Consider the following 6942-nt stretch of genomic DNA (forward strand, 5'->3'; position numbering starts at 1 on the left):
GGAGAAACTGGAGAATCGACAGTCGAGCATATCGCCAAATATCTGACTGAATCAGGAGACATGGCGAATAACGAAAGTCTCAGAGTTAAGCATTTTCCATCATCTCTTACAAAGGCAGTGTTCACCTGGTTCACCACATTAACCCCGAACTCTGTTGACTCATGGTAAAAATTGGAAAAACTTTTCCATGAGCAGTTTTATGAGGGCCATTCGAAAATCAGTCTGGTCGAACTGTCAAGCATCAAAAGGTGGTTCGCAGAGACCATCGATGACTATCTAAATAGGTTTAGGTCACTTAAGGAAAAATGTTTCACGCAGGTACCCGAACATGAACTGGTTCAGATGGCTGCAGGAGGTTTAGATTATTCCATTAGGAAGAAAATAGACCCAACTTTTGTCAAAAGTATGTCGCAGTTAGCTGATAGGGCTCGACACCTTGAACATTTACGACTAGAAAAAGTCAGGCATACCAAGGCCAAAGCTAAAAAGGAAAAGGTAGCCTACGTCGATTACGATGATACGGATCCTATATACGAAGCTGACTACATCTCACCGACGGAGGTGGAGATTGATCTGGCCGAAATGAAACCAGGGCCAGCATACAAATGTAAATCGTTGTTTCCGTCGAAAGGAAAAAATGTCTCTGTTGATAACAATTCGAAATTCCCTGCTAAAACTTATACTTTTGATATTAGTAAATGCGAGGAAATTTTTGATGTGTTAGTTAAAGATGGTCATATTTTAGTACCCCCAAATGCTAAATTACCACCATTAGAACAGCGACAAAAAAGAGGTTTTTGCAAGTATCATAATTATCTTGGGCATTCAACCTCTCAATGTTTTCTTTTCTGGGATCTGGTCCAGAAATCACTTCAGGAAGGTCGACTGAAATTTGCTGCCAGGAGGATGAAAATCGATGCTGACCCACTCAAACAAGACGAGGCTTTGTTTGCTGACGTTGTCGATATCAACATGGTGGAACTAACTGAGATACCTGATGACATGCTGGAAGAAAGTACCGGTGAAACTCCCCAAGTTCGACTTGCTGACGTGTATCCTTGGTTGGATGAAGATTTGCTAGACTTCTTGTTTCGATGCAAGAACCAAGATTCCCAAGTGGGACTGTGCCCCAGGTGCAGTGCTTTGACTGACAGAGTTGTTGCAGAAAATTTCCAAAAGCTGCAGTTGGAACGAGGCAGAGCCCAATTGGAAAGGAGGGACCCTAGGAAAGCGTCTCAAAACAGACCAAGAAGCTATGTGCCTCCAGCTGCTGCACCCAAGGGTACTTGGATCAAGCCTCAGATGTCGACGGAAAAACCTGAGTTCGTCGAAGCTGAGAGAGACAGGAAAGGAAAAGCTCCAATGAGCTATCATTTGGAGATTCACTATGAGAGAAAGAGCCACATATCTGAGAACTACATGGGCAAAAATCCCATGAGTCGAACTCAGTGGAGGCATTTCTAAAGAAGGAAGCAGGCTGAGAGGAAAGCTGCTGCTGCTGCTGCCAGATAGGCTGCAAATGATCAGGTTTACAAAAAGAAGCAATATAAGGTGAAGGTCGACTCAGCTGTCAAGCAACAAATCAAGGAATTTATTGGTAAACCTGCGACCAAGGATCTAGACGAGGCAATAGACGACTTTGCTTCTGACTCAGGAGAAAGCCTCGACATCCTGGTCAATTTGGTGTCGATTTTTCCCCAAGAATTCAATGTCCCGACCGAGCAAATAAAATTCAAGCCACCGAAGATAGTTCGACCACAAAAACAGAAACATCGAAAGGAAACACTTTAGAAGACGTCGAGAATCAGCATTTCGACTGTATATATGACGACGAACCTTTGGGTTTTAAAAGAGACCCTATGGCGCCAGAGAAAATGCAACCGTAAGATCCTTTAGAAGAAATCGATCTTGGCGAAAAAGGAGATAAAAGACCTACATTCATCAGCGCCAACATACACCAAGAACTCTGATCGAAGGTAATCTTATTATTAAAAGAGTTTAAAGATTGCTTTGCATGGGACTATAATGAAATGCCTGGTTTGAGCAGGGAATTGGTCGAATTAAGATTGCCAATACAAGCTGGAAAGAAACCAGTAAAACAAACACCTCGACGTTTTGCTCCAGCAGTAATGTCGAAGATAAAGGAAGAGGTCGAACGACTTCTTAAGAGCAAGTTCATAAGAACTGCAAGGTACATTGAATGGTTGGCAAATATAGTGCCAGTGGTGAAAAAGAATGGGAAACTAAGGGTATGCATTGATTTTAGAGATCTAAATGTTGCTACCCGAAAAGACGAATATGCCATGCCGATAGCCGAAATGTTAATCGACTCAGCAGCAGGTTTTGAATATTTAAGTATGTTAGATGGTTATGCTAGTTATAACCAAGTTTTTATTGCAGAAGAAGATGTGTCGAAGACGGCATTTCGATGCCTGGGGGCATTAGGAACATATGAATGGGTGGTTATGCCTTTCGGCCTGAAGAATGCCGGAGCCACGTACCAAAGGGTAATGAATTCTATGTTTCATGAATTTATCGAAGAATTTATGCAAATATATATCGAAAATATTGTCATAAAGTCGACTTGCAGGTCGACACATTTAGAACATCTTAGGAAATCTTTCGAAAGAATGAGGAAATATGGATTAAAAATGAATCCATTAAAATGTGCTTCTTGTGTGCAGGCAGGAGATTTTCTAGGATTTGTGGTCTATAAAAAAGGTATAGAGGTCAACCAAAGCAAGACCACAACCATTATGGACGTTAAACCTCCATCGACAAAGAAAGAATCCTTATTGGGGATGATAAATTTCTTAAGGAGGTTTATATCTAACTTAAGTGGAAAGACGAAGGCGTTCTCACCACTACTTCGACTGAAGAACGAGGACTTCATCTGGCAGAAAGAGCATCAAGAGGCTTTCGACAGGATCAAAGAATATCTGACAAAACCTCCCATATTAGCACCACCTGTCAGAAATAGGCTCATGAGGTTGTACATTGCAGCCTCGGAATTGACTATAGGAAGTATGTTAGTTCAAGAAAATGATAACAGTGTCGAAAGACCGGTGTATTATCTTAGTCGAATGTTAAATGATCCTGAAACTAGGTATAGTGATATAGAAAAACTATGCTTGTGTCTGTACTTCTCTTGTATGAAGTTGAAGCAATATATAAAACAAACTGATGTGTATGTTTCTTCGCATTCTAATATTATTAAGCACATGTTGTCTAAACCAATTTTGTATAGTCGAGTTGGTAAATGGGCATTAGCATTAACTGAGTACTCCCTAACATATGCTCCTTTGAAAGCAATGAAAGGGCAAGTGGTAGCAGGCTTCCTTGTCGACCATTCTATGGTTGACGTGCCTCAAAATTATGTCGACTTGGCACCTTGGAAATTATATTTTGATGGATCCAGTCACAAAAATGGCGCGGGTATTGGAGGAATCATAATTTCTCCAAATAGAATTCCAGCAGAGTTCAAGTATTCAATAGATGGTGTGTACCAACAATGAGGCTGAATATGAAGCCTTAATAACTGGACTTGAACTGCTGCTAGAATTGGGGGCAAGGAATGTCGAAATTATGGGAGATTTTGAGTTGGTAGTAAAGCAAGTCTCTAAGGAGTACAAATGCGTTAAAGAAAATCTAATCATGTACTTCGTGATTGCGAACAGACTTCTTAGGAGATTCGACTCAGCGAATATTCGACATATACCCATGCAAGAGAATCAAGAAGCTAATGATCTAGTGCAAGAGGCGTCAATATATAAGAGAGGCGGCGATGAAGAGCCTATTCAGGTGAGATAAAAAGTTCGAGCAACTGTGCTATCTCCCCCAGATTTGTCTGTAATAAAATTAGGGGCAGTCGACGCCGAAAATTTTGAAATTTTGACAGTCGATAATGGACAAGAAGACGACTGGTGTAGGCCATTGGTGGAATATTTGCGAAACCCTACGGGTTCGACAGATAGGAAGATCAAATACAGGGCTCTTAGTTTCGTTTTGATGGAAAACGAACTATTCAAGAAAACATCCGAAGGAGTGCTGCTTAAGTGTCTGGGAGAGAGCGAAGCTTATCTAGCCGTGTCGAACGTACACAGCGGGGCCTGTGGTGTGCATCAAGCTGGACATAAAATGAAGTAGACTCTAATGCGCTCAGGGTTTTATTGGCCCTCGATGTTAAAAGATTTCATAGAGTTTGCAAAAGGATGTCAAGAGTGCTAGATGCATGGGGGCATCTAACACGTCCCTGCAAGTGAATTGCATGCTATTGTGAAACCTTGGCCATTCAGAGGATGGGCTTTAGACGTAATTGTGGAAATAAAACAAGCTTCATCGAAACAGCAGAGGTACATTTTGGTCGGTATCGATTATTTTACAAAGTGGGTCGAAGCTGTAGGTTTGAGAAACGTCGATCAAGAAGCCGTGATAGATTTCATACAAGATCACATTATATGTCGATTTGGAATACCAGAGACTATCACAACCGACCAAGGAACAGTGTTCACTAGGAAGAAAATGCAGGAGTTCGCCCAGGAGGTTGGCATAAAATTATTGACGTCGACACCATACTACGCCCAGGCGAATGGTCAAGTCGAAGCTGCCATCAAGGTAATAATCAGCCTGATAAAAAAGCATGTAGGGAAAAAGCCAAAAACTTGGCATCAGTCCTTAAGTCAAGCCCTGTGGGCATGTCGAACATCTCCCAAAGAGGCAACTGGCACTACACCATTTAGGTTGACATATGAACACAACGCCGTGTTACCAGTCGAAGTATACGTTCAATCAATAAGGATACAAAGACAACATGAGATACCGTCTGAAGACTATTGGAGTATGATGACAAATGAGCTCGTCGATTTAGATGAAGAAAGAATGTTGGCTCTAGATTCGTTGAGAAGACGAAAAGAAAAAGTAGCCAGAGCTTACAACAAGAAAGTAAGAAATAAGGTGTTCGCTATTAACGATTTGGTTTGGAAAGTAATATTGCCTATGGACAGAAACGACAGGTTCCTAGGGAAATGGTCACCAAACTGGGAAGGACCGTTTAGGGTAATCCAAGTCTTTACCAACAACGCTTATGAGTTAGAGGAGTTAGCTCTAGGTTGATGGATCATCAGGGTAAATGGCAAATACTTAAAGGATTACTAACCTACTCTTCAGGAGCTCACTATTTCGACAACGTAGATTAAAAATTCGAAATAGAGCTGGTTGAATAAATTAAAGACTAGCAAGTGAAATGAAAATATGGCATTAAAAGGTTGGTCCGGAGACCAATTGTCGAAGGGTTACAAAAGAAGTACTTGTTAGAACAAGATTTGTTCTGATCAATATTCTTAGTTTTGATGATAACAAGGATATGAATTTTGTGTGAGATAATGTGGTACTCTAATACATTGCAATTTCCATTTCAGGAAATATATAAAGAGTATGCACAAATCACACTCAGAAGCACTTCAAGGTCAGAAGACAAGAAGATGCTATGCACCAAGCTGTTTGACTCTGATGATATTCAAATATTTTATTCACAAACATCAGATCAGAAGAAAGTACAGGTGGCAGGCTACGCTGACTGACAAAAGGAACGTTGGAAGCAATTAAAGGCAACGTCAGTAGACACAGCGTGAACAAGGCTCGAGGTAGTTGACAAAAGCGTGAAACATTAAATGCAAAGCTGTACGGAACACGCAAAGCATTAAATGCGTTCAACGGTCATCTTCTCAAACGCCTATAAATATGAAGTTCTGATGAGAAGCAAGGTTGACGATTTGCTAACAATTAACTTGCTGAAACGCTGCTCAAACTCAAAGCTCAGAAACTTCATCTTCATCAAAGCTCACTACATTACTGTTGTAATATATTAGTGAGATTAAGCTTAACCATTAAGAGAAATATCACTGTTGTGATTATAGCTTTTAAGAAGCATTGTAATACTCTTAGAATTGATTACATTAATTTGTAAGTAACTAGAGTGATCAAGTGTTGATCAGGATACTCTAGGAAGTCTTAGCTTGTGTCTAAGCAGTTGTAATTAGAGTGATCACGTGGTGGTCAGGATACTCTAAGAAAGTCTTAGCTTGTGTCTAAGCAGTTGTTCCTGGAGTGATCAGGTTGTGATCAGGATACTCTGGAAGACTTAGTCGCGGACTAAGTGGAAAACCATTGTAATCTGTTGCGATTAGTGGATTAAATCCTCAGGTGAGGTAAATCACTCCGTGGGGGTGGACTGGAGTAGTTTAGTTAACAACGAACCAGGATAAAAATAACTGTGCAATCTATTTTTATCGTTCAAGTTTTTAAGACTACACTTATTCAAACCCCCCCTTTCTAAGTGTTTTTCTATCCTTCAATTGGCATCAGAGCGCCGGTTCTAAGGCGCAAGCACTTAACCGTGTTTAGAAAAGATTCAGGAAGAGAAAAACGCTTCAGTAAAAGATGGCTGGTGAAATTCCAACAAATTCAACTCCATCTACATCTGGCTCTGCTGAGCAATACAATGGTAACAATGGTTATACTAGACCACCAATATTCGATGGTGAAAACTTTGAATATTGGAAAGACAAACTGGAAAGTTACTTTCTTGGTCTAGATGCTGATCTATGGGATCTTCTGTTGGATGGTTACAAACATCCTGTTAAAGCTACTGGTGTAAGGCTCACGAGAAGCGAAATGAATGATGATCAAAAGAAAGATTTCAAGAATCATCACAAATGCAGGACTGTTTTGCTGAATGCTATCTCTCATGATGAGTATGAGAAGATATCTAACAGGGAAACGGCCCATGACATATATGAGTCCTTGAAAATGACTCATGAAGGAAATGCTCAAGTCAAGGAGACTAAAGCTCTTGCACTAATCCAGAAGTATGAAGCCTTCAAGATGGAGGATGATGAAGACATTGAAAAGAAGTTTTCAAGATTTCAAACTCTGACTGCTGGA

This window comes from Vicia villosa, unplaced genomic scaffold (assembly GCF_029867415.1).
Source record: "Vicia villosa cultivar HV-30 ecotype Madison, WI unplaced genomic scaffold, Vvil1.0 ctg.000211F_1_1_3, whole genome shotgun sequence".
NCBI lineage: Eukaryota > Viridiplantae > Streptophyta > Magnoliopsida > Fabales > Fabaceae > Vicia > Vicia villosa.